Below are 14,819 nucleotides of genomic sequence, written 5' to 3'. Positions count from 1 at the left end.
CTCCTGTGGAACAGGATGGATCACTCCCATAACTAGGAGGTCTTGAACACAGTGTAAGAATGCCTCTCTCTTTATCTCCTTTTGGAGGAGAAGCTTTGAAGTCCAGAAGATATCCCTGGGATACAATTTTCAACGCCCAGGGATCCTGGACATCTCTTGCCCAAGCCTGGGCGAAGAGCGAAAGTCTGCCCCCTACTAGATCCGTTACCGGCTAGGGGGCTGATACTTCATGCTGACTTAGGGGCAGCAGCAGGCTTTTTGGCCTGCTTACCTTTGTTCCAGGTCTGGTTAGGTCTCCAGACCGACTTGGACTGGGCAAAAGTTCCCTCTTGTTTTGCATTAGAGGAAGTTGATGCCGTACTCGCCTTGAAGTTTCGAAAGGCACGAAAATTAGTCTGTTTGGCCCTTGATTTGGACCTATCCTGAGGAAGGGCATGACCTTTTCCTCCAGTGATATCAGAAATGATCTCCTTCAAACCAGGCCCGAATAGGGTTTGCCCCTTGAAGGGAATGTTAAGCAGCTTAGACTTTGAAGTAACGTCAGCTGACCATGATTTAAGCCATAGCGCCCTGCGCGCTTGAATAGCAAAACCAGAATTCTTAGCCGTTAGTTTAGTCAAATGAACAATGGCATCAGAAACAAAAGAATTGGCTAGCTTAAGTGCTCTAAGCTTGTCAAGTATGTCATCCAATGGGGTCTCTACCTGTAAAGCCTCTTCCAGAGACTCAAACCAGAAAGCCGCAGCAACAGTGACTGGGGCAATGCATGCAAGGGGCTGCAGAATAAAACCTTGTTGAATAAACATTTTTTTAAGGTAACCCTCTAACTTTTTATCCATTGGATCTGAGAAAGCACAACTGTCCTCGACAGGGATAGTAGTACGCTTAGCTAGGGTAGAAACTGCTCCCTCCACCTCAGGGACTGTCTGCCATAAGTCCCGTGTGGTGGCATCTATTGGAAACATTTTCTTAAAAATAGGAAGGGGAGAGAACAACACATCTGGTCTACCCCATTCCTTAGTAATAATTTCTGTAAACCTTTTAGGTATTGGAAAAACATCAGTGCACACCGGCACTGCATAGTATTTGTCCAATCTACACAATTTTTCTGGCACTGCAATTGTATCACAGTCATTCAGAGCAGCTAAAACCTCCCTGAGCAACACGCGGAGGTGTTCAAGCTTAAATTTAAATGTAGACATATCAGAATGAGGTTGAATCTTTTTCCCTGAGTCAGAAATATCACCCACAGAAAGAAGCTCTCCTTCCTCAGCTTCTGTATATTGTGAGGGAGTATCAGACATAGCTCTTAAAGCGGCAGTATGCTCTGTATTTCTTCTAACTCCAGAGCTGTCTCGCTTTCCTCTAAACCCAGGTAGTCTGGATAATACCGCTGACAGGGTATTATCCATGACCGCCGCCATGTCTTGTAAAGTAAACGCTATGGGCGCACTAGATGTACTTGGCGCCATTAGAGCGTGAGTCCCTTGAGCGGGAGTCAAAGGGTCTGACACGTGGGGCGAGTTAGTCGGCATAACTTCCCCCTCGTCAGATTCCTCTGGTGATAAATTTTTTAAAGACAGAATATAATCTTTATTACTTAAAGTGAAATCAGTACATTTGGTACACATTCTAAGAGGGGGTTCCACCATGGCTTCTAAACATAATGAACAAGGAGTTTCCTCTATGTCAGACATGTTTAAACAGACTAGCAATGAGACCAGGAAGCTTGGAAAACACTTTAAATCAAGTTAACAAGCAAAAAATAAAAACGGTACTGTGCCTTTAAGAGAAACAAATTTTGTCAGAATTTGAAAAACAGTGAAAAAAAGCAGTAAATCAAACGAAATTTTTACAGTGTGTATAATAAGCTAACAGAGCATTGCACCCACTTGCAAATGGATGATTAACCCCTTAGTTCAAAAAACGGATAAAAAAAACCGATATAGACGTTTTCTAACAGCACACCAAACTGGCACAGCCTTGCTGTGGGCCTACCTTCCCCAACAAACGATTTTGGAAAGCCTAAGAGCCCTTGAGAGAGGTCCTATAGCATTCAGGGAACTCCTGGAGGAAGCTGGATGTCTCAGTCTGTAAAAGTTAATGCGCAAAAAAGCGCTAAATTAGGCCCCTCCCACTCATAGAAACACAGTGGAAAGCCTCAGGAAACTGTTTCTAGGCAAATTTAAGCCAGCCATGTGGGAAAAAAACTAGGCCCCAATAAAGTTTTATCCCCAAAGTATATATAAAAATGTTTACACATGCCAGCAAACGTTTTATATTGCAAATCTATAAGAGTATTACCTCAGAAAGTAAGCATGATACCAGTCGCTATTAAATCACTGTATTCAGGCTTACCTTGCATAAATCTGGTATCAGCAGCATTTTCTAGCATTCACATCTTCTAGAAATATTTTTAACTGCACATACCTCATAGCAGGATAACCTGCACGCCATTCCCCCGCTGAAGTTACCTCTCTCTTCAGTCATGTGTGAGAACAGCAATGGATCTTAGTTACAACCTGCTAAGATCATAGAAATAACAGGCAGATTCTTCTTCTATTTTCTGCCTGGGACAAAATAGTACAACTCCGGTACCATTTAAAAATAATAAACTTTTGATTGAAGAAAAAAACGACAACTACGTTATACCACTTCTCTCTTACTACCTCAATGCTTAGTTGCAAGAGAATGACTGGATATGGCAGTTAGGGGAGGAGCTATATAGCAGCTCTGCTGTGGGTGATCCTCTTGCAACTTCCTGTTGGGAAGGAGAATATCCCACAAGTAATGGATGATCCGTTGACTGGATACACCTTACAAGAGAAATAAATACAAACTTGCCTGTAAAAAACAAACAAACCTAAGCTAGATACAATGTAACTATTAGTTATATTGTAGCTACCTTAGGGTTTATTTTACAGGTAAGTATTTAGTTTTAAATAGGAATTATTTAGTTAATAGTAGGTTTTATTTATATTTATTTTAATTATATTTAAGATAGTGGGTGTTAGGGTTAGACTTAGGTTTAGGGGTTAATAACTTTAGTATAGTAGCGGCGACATTGGGGGCGGCAGATTGGGGTTAATAACTAATGTAGGTTGCGGTGATGTTAGGGGCGGCAGATTAGGGGTTAATAATATTTAACTAGTGTTTGCGAGGCGGGAGTACGGCAGTTTAGGGGTTAATATGTTTATTATAGTGGCGGCTGCAGAATAGGGGTTAATAAATGTAGGTAGGTTGTGGCAACATTGGGGCGGGAGATTAGGGGTTAATAAATATAATGTAGGTGTTGGCACTGTTGGGGGCAGCAGATTAGGGGTTAATAAGTATAATGTAGGTGTCGTTAGGGGTTAATAAGTGTAAGATTAGGGGTGTTTAGACTAGGGGTTTATATTAGGGTTTTAGGTGTAAACATAAATTTAGTTTCCCCATAGGAATCAATGGGGCTGCGTTACGGAACTTTACGCTGCTTTTTTGCAGGTGTTAGGCTCTTTTTCAGCCGGCTCTCCCCATTGATGTCTATGGGGAAATCGTGCACGTACAACCAGCTCACCGCTAACTTAAGCAGCGCTGGTATTGGAGTGCGTTATGGAGCTCAATTTTGCTCTACGCTCACTAATGCCTAATAACGCCGGGTTTCTAAAAACCTGTAATATCAGCGCTGTAGGTAAGTGAGCAGTGACAATAACGTGCAAGTTAGCAGCGCACCCCTCTTACCGCAAAACTTGTAATCTAGCCGATAGATATTATACCTAATCCCTATGAAAATAAAAAGCCCCCCCAAAATAAAAACACCCCCTAATCTAATACTAAACTACCAAAAGCCCTTAAAAGGGCCTTTTGTAAGGCAGTGCCCTAAGTTTAACAGCTCTTTTCCTTAAAAAAATCCCCCCACCCACTAAATCCCCCAAAATAAAAAAACCTAACACTAAAAAAACCTAAACTACACATTGCCCCTATAGGGGCATTTGTATGGGCATTGCCCTTGAAAGGGCATTCAGCTCTTTTAAGAGTGCCCATAACCCTAATCTAAAAAATAAAAAAAATTATAAAAAGCCTAACTATAACCCCAGATAGGTACTCACAGTTCCTGAAGTCCGGGGGTGAAGTCTTCTTCCAAGCGGCAACCGGTTACTGAAGTCAGGCAGTGAAGTCTTCTTCCAAGCGGCGACCTCTTCTATCTTCAACCAGGACCGCGGAACTGAAGACCAGCGACCGCGGAGCCATGAAGGTGGAGGATCCTTTTCCTACGATTGCTGCCGTACACTGAATAGTAAATTCAAGGTACGCGATTAAAAATAGCATCCCTCGAATTCCTAATGGCTGATTTGATTCTTCAAATTCAAATCAGCCAATAGGATGAGAACTACTGAGATCCTATTGGCTGTTCAAAACAGCCAATAGGATGAGAGTTACTGAAATCCGTATATCTAATCTTGCCCAAGGTTGCAGAAATATAGGGAAATTTAGCGAAAGTAGAGACCAGTCTTTTGATAAAATAAAAAAAACAAACGGCAGTCTACCTTCACACAAACTTATATCCCAGAAAAAGCAGCTATAGGGAAATAAAAGTAAATAAAACTTTACATATGTCCCTAGAAAAAAACTGCACCTAAACAGAACTCTGGTTTCAGCACTGCAGAAGAAAAACCTGATCTCTCTGTGGATAGGGTTCTTAACTTACATATACGGCTGCCATCATACAACTATTTAGAAGCTTGAGAGACCGCTGTTTCCTGTCTCAGCTTACATGGATTACACCCAGAACCGCTGGCTTCTATTACTGTGTAATACTTTTGAGCCACAGTTAAAGGGATAATAAAGTCCAAATTAAACTTTTATGATTCAAATAGGGCATGTAATTTTAAACAACTTTGTAATTTACTTTTATCATCAAATTTGATTTGTTCTCTTGTTGTTCTTAGTTGAAAGCTAAACCTAGGTAGGTTCATATGCTCATTTCTAAGCCATTGAAGGCCGCCTCTGCATGTGACAGTTTTTCACAGCTAGAGGGCGTTAGTTCATGTGTTTCAAATAGATAACACTCCGCTCCCGCACGTGAAGTTATTAAAGTGTGAGCACTAATTGCATGTAATGCAAGTATGTCAAAAGATCTGAGATAAGGAGGCAGTCAGCAGAAGCTTAGATACAAGGTAATTATAGGTAAAAAGGAAATTTATGCTTACCTGATAAATTGATTTCTTCTACGATACGACGAGTCCACGGATTCATCCTTTACTTGTGGTATATTATCCTCCTGCTAACAGGAAGTGGCAAAGAGCACCACAGCAGAGCTGTCTATATAGCTCCTCCCTTGACTCCACCCTCCAGTCATTCGACCGAAGGTATAGGAAGAAAAAGGAGAAACTAAAAGGTGCAGAGGTGACTGAAGTTTTAAACACAAAAATAAATCTGTCTTAAATTGACAAGGAGGGCCGTGGACTCGTCGTATCGTAGAAGAAATCAATTTATCAGGTAAGCATAAATTTCCTTTTCTTCTACTAGATACGACGAGTCCACGGATTCATCCTTTACTTGTGGGATACAATACCAAAGCTACAGGACATGGATGAACGGGAGGGACAAGACAGATACCTAAACAGTAGGCACCACTGCTTGAAGAACTTTTCTCCCAAAAATAGCCTCAGAAGAAGCAAAAGTATCAAATTTGTAAAATTTGGAAAAGGTATGAAGGGAGGACCAAGTCGCAGCCTTACAAATCTGTTCAACAGAAGCATTGTTTTTAAAAGCCCATGTGGAAGCCACCGCTCTAGTAGAATGAGCTGTAATTTTTTCAGAAGGCTGCTGTCCAGCAGTCTCGTATGCCAAACGGATGATGCTTTTCAGCCAAAAAGAAAGAGAGATAGCCGTAGCTTTTTGACCCCTACGCTTTCCAGAATAGACAACAAATAGAGAAGATGTTTGACGGAAATCCTTGGTCGCTTGTAAGTAAAACTTCAAGGCACGAACCACGTCCAAGTTATGTAACAGACGCTCCTTCTTAGAAGGAGGACTAGGACATAGAGAAGGAACAACAATTTCCTGATTAATATTCTTATTTGAAACAACCTTAGGAAGGAATCCAGGTTTAGAACGCAAAACCACCTTATCAGAATGGAATATAAGATAAGGCGAGTCGCATTGTAACGCAGAAAGCTCAGAAACTCTTCGAGCAGAAGAGATAGCAACTAAAAACAGAACTTTCCAAGATAGAAGTTTAATATCTATGGAATGCATGGGTTCAAACGGAACCCCTTGAAGAACATTTAAAACTAAATTCAAACTCCATGGCGGAGCAACAGGTTTAAACACAGGCTTGATTCAAACTAAAGCCTGACAAAACGACTGAATGTCTGGAGTAAGATTGACAAAGCAGAAATCTGTCCCTTTAAGGAACTAGCTGATAATCCCTTCTCCAATCCTTCTTGGAGAAAGGACAAAATCCTAGGAATCCTGATCCTACTCCATGAGTAGCCCTTGGATCCGCACCAATAAAGATATTTACGACATATCTTATGGTAAATTTTCCTAGTGACAGGCTTTCGAGCCTGAATCAAGGTATCAATGACTGACTCAGAGAATCCCCGCTTAGATAAAATCAAGCGTTCAATCTCCATGCAGTCAGTTGCAGAGAAATTAGATTTGGATGTTGGAACGGACCTTGAATGAGAAGGTCCTATCTCAGTGGCAGTTTCCACGGTGGCAGAGATGACATTTCCACCAGATCTGCATACGAAGTCCTGCGTGGCCACGCAGGCGCTATCAAGATTACCGAAGCCCTCTCCTGTTTGATTCTTGCAATCAGACGAGGTAGGAGAGGAAAAGGAGGAAACACATAAGCCAGATTGAACGACCAAGGTACTGCTAGAGCATCTATCAGTACTGCTTGAGGATCCCTTGATCTGGATCAGTAACAAGGAAGTTTGGCATTCTGCCGAGATGCCATCAGATCCAATTCCGGTGTGCCCCATTGATGGATCAATGCCGCAAACACCTCCGGATGGAGCTCCCACTCCCCCGGATGAAAAGTCTGACGACTTAGAAATTCCGCTTCCCAGTTCTTCACTCCTGGGATATATATTGCTGAAAGATGGCAAGAGTGAGTCTCTGCCCATCGTATTATCTTGGAAACCTCTATCATCGCTAGAGAACTCTTTGTTCCCCCTTGATGATTGATATATGCTACAGTCGTGACATTGCCCGACTGGAATCTTATGAATTTGGCCGAAGCCAGCTGAGGCCACGCTTGAAGCGCGTTGAATATGGCTCTCAGTTCCAGAATATTTATTGGTAGTAGGGACTCCTCCTGAGTCCAAACACCCTGAGCCTTCAGGGAATTCCAGACTGCACCCCAGCCCAAGAGGCTGGCGTCCGTCGTCAGTATGACCCATGCTGGCCTGTGGAAGCTCATTCCCTGGGACAGATGATCCTGTGACAACCACCAATGAAGAGAGTCTATGGTCTCTAGATCCAGATTTATCCGAGGAGATAAATCTGCATAATCCCCATTCCACTGTCTGAGCATGCACAGCTGCAGTGGTCTGAGATGCAAGCGAGCAAACGGAACTATGCCCATTGCCGCTACCATTAACCCAATGACCTCCATACACTGCGCCACTGATGGCCGAGGAATGGAATGAAGTGCTCGGCAAGTAGTTAGGATCTTTGATTTTCTGACCTCCGTCAGAAAAAACAGAATTTATGCTTACCCGATAAATTACTTTCTCTTGTGGTGTATCCAGTCCACGGATTCATCCTTTACTGGTGGGATATTCTCCTTCCTAACAGGAAGTGGCAAAGAGAGCACACAGCAGAGCTGTCCATATAGCTCCCTCTCTAGCTCCACCCCCCAGTCATTCGACCGGAGGTTAGGAAGAAAAAGGAGAAACCATAGGGTGCAGTGGTGACGGGCCATGGACTGGATACACCACAAGAGAAAGTAATTTATCAGGTAAGCATAAATTCTGTTTTCTCTTGTAAGGTGTATCCAGTCCACAGATTCATCCTTTACTTGTGGGATACCAATACCAAAGCTTTAGGACACGGATGAAGGGAGGGAACAAGACAGGTACCTTAAACGGAAGGCACCACTGCTTGTAAAACCTTTCTCCCAAAAATAGCCTCCTAAGAAGCAAAAGTATCGAATTTGGAAAATTTGGAAAAAGTATGCAGCGAAGACCAAGTCGCTGCCTTACAAATCTGTTCAACAGAAGCCTCATTTTTAAAAGCCCATGTGGAAGCCACTGCTCTGGTAGAATGAGCAGTAATTGTTTCAGGAGGCTGCTGGCCAGCAGTCTCATAGGCCAGACGGATGATGCTTTTCAGCCAAAAGGAAAGAGAGGTAGCAGTCGCCTTCTGACCTCTCCTCTTACCAGAATAGATGACAAACAATGAAGTTGTTTGTCTGAAATCCTTAGTTGCTTGTAAATAGAACTTTAAAGCACGAACCACATCAAGATTGTGTAACAGACGTTCCTTCTTCGAAGAAGGATTAGGACACAGAGAAGGAACAACAATTTCCTGATTAATATTCTTATTAGACACAACCTTAGGAAGAAAACCGGGTTTGGTACGCAAAACTACCTTATCTGCGTGGAACACCAAGTAAGGTGGGTCACACTGCAAAGCAGATAACTCTGAAACTCTTCGAGCAGAAGAGATAGCTACCAAAAACAAAACTTTCCAAGATAAAAGTTTAATATCTATGGAATGTAAAGGTTCAAACGGAACCCCTTGCAGAACTGAAAGAACTAAATTCAGACTCCATGGCGGAGCCACAGGTCTATAAACAGGCTTGATTCTGACTAAACGCTTGAACATCTGGTACCTCTGCCAGACGTTTGTGTAAAAGAATAGACAAAGCAGATATTTGTCCTTTTAAGGAACTAGCTGATAATCCTTTCTCCAATCCTTCTTGGAGAAAGGGAAATATCCTGGGAATCCTAATCTTACTCCATGAGTAACCCTTGGATTAGCACCAACAAAGATATTTTCGCCAAATCTTATGGTAAATTTTCCTGGTGACAGGCTTTCTAGCCTGAATCAGGGTATAGATAACCGACTCAGAGAAACCACGCTTAGATAGAATTAGGCGTTCAATCTCCAAGCAGTCAGACGCAGAGAAATTAGATTTGGATGTTTGAAAGGACCTTGAAGTAGAAGGTCCTGCCTCATTGGCAGAGTCCATGGTGGAACAGATGACATGCCCACTAGGTCTGCATACCAAGTCCTGCGTGGCAGGCGCTATTAGAATCACCGACGCCCTTTCCTGCTTGATTCTGGCAACCAGACGAGGAAGGAGAGGAAACGGAGGAAACACATAGGCCAGATTGAAGGACCAAGGCGCTGCTAGAGCATCTATCAACACCGCCTGGGGATCCCGGGACCTGGACCCGTAAAGAGGAAGTTTGGCATTCTGACGGGACGCCATCAGATCCAATTCTGGAGTGCCCCATAGCTGAATCAGCTGGGCAAATACCTCCGGGTGGAGTTCCCCCTGAAAAGTCTGACAACTTAGAAAATCCGCTTCCCAGTTGTCTACTCCTGGGATGTGAATTGCTGAGAGGTGGCAAGAGTGATCCTCCGCCCACCTGATTATTTTGGTTACTTCCATCATTGCTAGGGGACTCCTTGTTCCCCCTTGATGGTTGATGTAAGCTACAGTCGTGATGTTGTCTGACTGAAATCTGATGAATTTGGCCGCAGCTAGCTGAGGCCATGCCTGAAGAGCGTTGAATATCGCCCTCAGTTCCAGAATGTTTATCGGGAGAAGAGCTTCTTCCCGAGACCATAAGCCCTGAGCTTTCAGGGAGTCCCAGACAGCACCCCAGCCCAACAGACCGGCGTCGGTCGTTACGATGATCCACTCTGGTCTGCGGAAACACATTCCCTGAGACAGGTGATCCTGAGACAACCACCAGAGAAGAGAATCTCTGGTCCCCTGGTCCAACTGTATTTGAGGAGACAAATCTGCTTAATCCCCATTCCACTGTTTGAGCATGCATAGCTGCAGTGGTCTGAGATGTATCCGTGCAAAAGGGACTATGTCCATTGCCGCTACCATTAGTCCGATTGTCTCCATGCACTGAGCTACAGACGGCCGAGGAATGGAATGAAGAGCTCGGCAAGTAGTTAAGAGTTTTAACTTTCTGACCTCCGTCAGAAATATTTTCATTTCTACCGAGTCTATTAGTGTTCCTAGGAAGGGAACTCTTGTGAGGGGGGAGAGAGAACTCTTTTTGATGTTGACTTTCCACCCGTGAGATCTCAGAAAGGCCACTACGATATTCGTGTGAGACTTGGCTCTTTGGAAAGTTGACGCCTGAATTAAGATGTCGTCTAGATAAGGCGCCACTGCTATGCCCCGCGGTCTTAGCACCGCCAGGAGGGACCCTAGCACCTTTGTGAAAATTCTGGGAGCAGTGGCCAACCCGAAAGGGAGAGCCACAAACTGAAAATGCTTGTCCAGAAAAGCAAACCTGAGAAACTGGTGATGATCTTTGTGGATAGGAATGTGTAGATACGCATCCTTTAGATCCACGGTAGTAATATATTGACCCTCCTGGATCATTGGTAAGATTGTCCGTATGGTCTCCATCTTGAATGATGGGACTCTGAGGAATTTGTTTAGAATTTTTAGATCCAGGATTCTTTTTGGGAACCACAAACAGGTTTGAGTAAAACCCCAGCCCTTGTTCCGCAATTGGAACTGGGTGGATCACTCCCATTGTATGTAGGTCTTCTACACAGCATAAGAACGCCTCTTTCTTTGTCGTGTCTGTAGACAGACGAGAAATATGGAACCTTCCCCTTGGAGGGGAGTCCTTAAATTCTAGAAGATATCCCTGGGATACAATCTCTAAGGCCCAGGGATCGTGTACGTCTCTTGCCCAGGCCTGAGCAAAGAGAGAGAGTCTGCCCCCTACTAGATCCGGTCCCGGATCGGGGGCTAGCTCTTCATGCTGTGTTGGAGGCAGCTGCAGGCTTCTTGGCCTGTTTACCCTTGTTCCAGCCCTGGTAAGGTTTCCAGGCTGCCCTGGGTTGTGAAGTGTTACCCTCTTGCTTTGCAGCAGGGGAGGATGAAGCGAGACCGCTCCTGAAATTTCGAAAGGAACGGAAATTATTTTGCTTGTTCTTTGTCTTAAAAGACTTGTCCTGAGGGAGAGCATGGCCTTTTCCCCCGGTGATTTCTGAGATAATCTCTTTCAATTCAGGCCTGAAAAGGGTCTTTCCTTTGAAAGGGATGTTCAGCAGTTTGGATTTTGACGACACATCGGCCGACCAGGACTTGAGCCATAGCGCCCTGCGCGCCAGAATGGCGAAACCTGAATGCTTTGCCGCTAACTTAGCTAGTTGAAAAGCGGCATCTGTGATAAAAGAATTAGCCAGCTTAAGAGCCTTAATTCTGTCCATAATATCCTCATATGAGGTCTCCGTCTGGAGCGCATCTTCCAGCGCCTCGAACCAGAAAGCAGCTGCAGTAGTGACAGGAACAATGCACGCTATAGGTTGGAGAAGAAAACCTTGATGAACAAAAATTTTCTTAAGTAAACCCTCCAACTTTTTATCCATAGGGTCTTTAAAAGCACAACTGTGCTCAATTGATATGGTTGTGTGTTTAGCAAGTGAAGAAACAGCCCCCTCCACCTTAGGGACCGTCTGCCACGAGTCCCGCGTGGTGTCAGATATGGGGAACATTTTCTTAAAAACAGGAGGGGGAACAAACGGAATACCTGGTCTATCCCACTCCCTAGTTACTATATCCGCAATCCTCTTAGGGACCGGGAACACATCAGTGTAAACAGGAACTTCTAGGTACTTGTCCATTTTACACAATTTCTCAGGAACCACCAAAGGGTCACAGTCATCCAGAGTGACTAATACCTCCCTGAGTAATAAATGGAGGTGTTCTAGTTTAAATTTAAAAGCCAACGTATCTGAGTCTGTCTGAGGAGCAACCTTTCCTGAACGGAAATTTCTTTCATGTAATTAGCAAGAGTCCATGAGCTAGTGACGTATGGGATATACATTCCTACCTGGAGGGGCAAAGTTTCCCAAACCTCAAAACGCCTATAAATACACCCCTCACCACACCCACAAATCAGTTTTTACAAACTTTGCCTCCTGTGGAGGTGGTGAAGTAAGTTTGTGCTAGATTCTACGTTGATATGCGCTCTGCAACAGGTTGGAGCCCGGTTTTCCTCTCAGCGTGCAGTGAATGTCAGAGGGATGTGAAGAGAGTATTGCCTATTTGAATTCAATGATCTCCTTCTATGGGGTCTATTTCATAGGTTCTCTGTTATCGGTCGTAGAGATTCATCTCTTACCTCCCTTTTCAGATCGACGATATACTCTTATATATAACATTACCTCTACTGATTCTCGTTTCAGTACTGGTTTGGCTTTCTACTACATGTAGATGAGTGTCCTGGGGTAAGTAAGTCTTATTTTCTGTGGCACTCTAAGCTATGGTTGGGCACTTTTTTATAAAGTTCTAAATATATGTGTTTAAACATTTATTTGCCTTGATTCAGGATGTTCAACGTTCCTTATTTCAGACAGTCAGTTTCATATTTGAGATAATGCATATGAATAAATAATTTTTTTCTTACCTTAAAATTTGACTTTTTTCCTGTGGGCTGTTAGGCTCGCGGGGGCTGAAAATGCTTCATTTTATTGCGTCATTCTTGGCGCGGACTTTCTTGGCGCAAAAATGTTCTTGTCATACGTGTCGCCGGAAGTTGCATCATTTTTTTGACGTTTTTTGCATTTAGGCGCCAAATAATGTGGGCGGCTTTTTTGGCGCTAAAAAATTCGAGCGTCATTGTTGTCTCCACAATATTTAAGTCTCATTTATTGCTTCTGGTTGCTAGAAGCTTGTTCATTGTCATTTTTTTTCCCATTCCTGAAACTGTCATTTAAGGAATTTGATCATTTTTGCTTTATATGTTGTTTTTTCTATTACATATTGCAAGATGTCTCAGATTGACCCTGAATCAGAAGCCACTTCTGGAAAAACGCTTAACTGAGTTTCAGTTCTACCAAAGCTAAGTTCATTTATTTTAAATGTTATAAATGTTTATCTTTAGCTATGGTTTGTAATAAGTTATTATGATATACTTTTACATGCAGAATCCATTAGTATTTATGCTTTATATATTTCCATTCTTACATCTTATGTACAAGAAATATTTAGAAGATTTATAAGAAATATTTTTCTGATTCTATTTTAAAGGCTTTGTCTGACTTCATGCCTTCTAATAAAATTTTTAGGTCTTTTTCACTTCTTTTTTAATTATTGAAGTTTCAAATGACCAACAACATACTGATTTATCCTTCTCTGATGATGTTTTTTCTCTTCCAGAAATTTTCTTCATCAGATACTGACACTAACAAATCTACTTTTTTTATTATTTTTCTATTATTAAAGTACATTTGATCTTTGTTGAAAAGGTGTTGATTATTTTGGATATTAAGGTAACTAGTTCTTTAAGACTAGCTGACACAATTTCTGCCTATTTATTTCTTCTGTGTTTTCAGAGGTTTTCTTTCCAATTCCCCATTCTAGGGAATGGAATAGGCTGAGAATTTTCTTTTATTCCTTTTTCGAAGGTTTTTAAACTATATTCTTTGCCAGCAGTTAAATTCAATTTGGAGGGTTCTCCAATTTATTGGAGCTATCTCTACTTCTACTAATTATGCTATTGTTTCTATAGCAAAATAGTATTTATTTTCCTTTAGATAGTTGTATCTTATTTATGGAAAATTATTTAGTTTCAGGTACTTTTCTTGGTCCTGTGATTTATTTGGATATTGCAATTGCTTCATTTTTTCTGTTTACTTTAAGATCAAGTATCAGATTATGATTTATTTTAGCATTGTTAAGGGACAACATTTACTAGACTAGGTGCTGTTGCATTTGTCTTGTTGTTTTGCATTTATTGATTATGCAAGTCCACTGTATTGACTGGTCCTTTAAACTGGACTATCATGCTAATAATTTCATTTGTGTCTTCATTTTATTGAATATTTTCGCAAATGAGGGTTAATCTATGTCTTTAGCTATTTTAGCTAGAAGAATTTTGTGATTTAAAAAATAAATAAAAAAAATCCATATTTCTTTTGTTCTAAGATAATCAATTATTTGTTTTATAATTGGATTCAATTCTTAACTGTTACTCTGGGCTTCAAGATTGAGTTCTAAGACTAAAACTTTAAGCTTATACTAGTTTGGTTGTTCTTATTAAGGAACGAATTCCTGAGTTCTTTCCCAAGTAACATGTTTATAATTGGGGTTCAAAATCAGCTCCCTAATATTGCGATGTACGTGCCGTATTCCAGCTTGGCTGGTAAGGGGCAGGTTAAGACTTCTTTGAAATTTATTTGGTTCTATTTTGTCCAAATTTCTTTGATTTTATTCCAGTAAGGCTAACACTTTCTTTAAGTGTGTTTCTGTCCTATATATTTTGGGTACTGTTGAAGCATGGCTGGGCACCCATGGGGTTCAAGCGCTGCTCAGACCTGGAATCTTCTGGGGTATTTCTTCCAGTTCCTTTTTTAGGAACCGGGTTTGGAGTTTTATTCAAACTATTTTGCCTTTTTATGGTCATTGATAGCATTATTTGTTTTCATTAGATACAATAAATGCATATTTTCATTTTTCTGTTTTCATTCAGATTATTTTCTGAAGATGTGGAATCTCATATGATTCACTTGCTCTTCAGGACATAGTTAGAGGATCTTTTTTTCGAAAGCTCTTGATTCCTCACACAAGGGTCACCTTTTTTAGGTTTCCAGATAGTTTGTGTCACTGTCTT

The 14,819-nt window shown here is 41.8% G+C and overlaps 1 protein-coding gene across 1 annotated transcript in view; it reads right to left on the bottom strand.

The window, feature by feature from the left end:
• Positions 1–14,819, bottom strand: part of MGA (MAX dimerization protein MGA) — a 1,137,718-nt gene that overhangs the window by 179,861 nt on the left and 943,038 nt on the right. The window lies entirely within an intron of this gene.

The sequence above is a fragment of the Bombina bombina genome, chromosome 1 (assembly GCF_027579735.1).
Source record: "Bombina bombina isolate aBomBom1 chromosome 1, aBomBom1.pri, whole genome shotgun sequence".
In the NCBI taxonomy this organism is placed as follows: Eukaryota; Metazoa; Chordata; class Amphibia; order Anura; family Bombinatoridae; genus Bombina; species Bombina bombina.
This window is presented reverse-complemented; position numbering and strand designations above follow the sequence as displayed.